We start from the raw sequence: 497 nt of genomic DNA, 5'->3' as shown, positions 1-497 counted from the left end.
GACTTGGAAGAATTTCTCGCTCGCCCGGCAAAAGCAACACGCCGCGAACGGACTTGGATGAATTTCTCGCTCGCCCGGCGAAAGCAACACGCCGCGAACGGACTTGGAAGAATTTGTCGCTCGCCCGGCGAAAGCAACACGCCGCGAGCGAACTTGGAAGAAGCGGCTTGTGCGGCCGGAGGTGTCGCCCGCCAACGAAAGCAACACGCCGCGATCGGACTTGGGTTACGGGCGGCGCGTGCCGCCGGAGGTTTCGCCCGCCAACGAAAGCAACACGCCGCGATCGGACTTGGAAGAATTTCTCGCTCGCCCGGCAAAAGCAACACGCCGCGAACGGACTTGGATGAATTTCTCGCTCGCCCGGCGAAAGCAACACGCCGCGAACGGACTTGGAAGAATTTCTCGCTCGCCCGGCGAAAGCAACACGCCGCGAGCGAACTTGGAAGAATTTGTCGCTCGCCCGGCGAAAGCAACACGCCGCGAACGTACTTAGATGA

The sequence above is a fragment of the Nylanderia fulva genome, unplaced genomic scaffold, assembly GCF_048542155.1.
Source record: "Nylanderia fulva isolate GAGA-0341 unplaced genomic scaffold, ASM4854215v1 Scaffold803, whole genome shotgun sequence".
Taxonomy (NCBI): domain Eukaryota; kingdom Metazoa; phylum Arthropoda; class Insecta; order Hymenoptera; family Formicidae; genus Nylanderia; species Nylanderia fulva.
The sequence above is the reverse complement of the archived record's forward strand: the minus strand, read 5'-3'. Positions refer to the sequence as shown.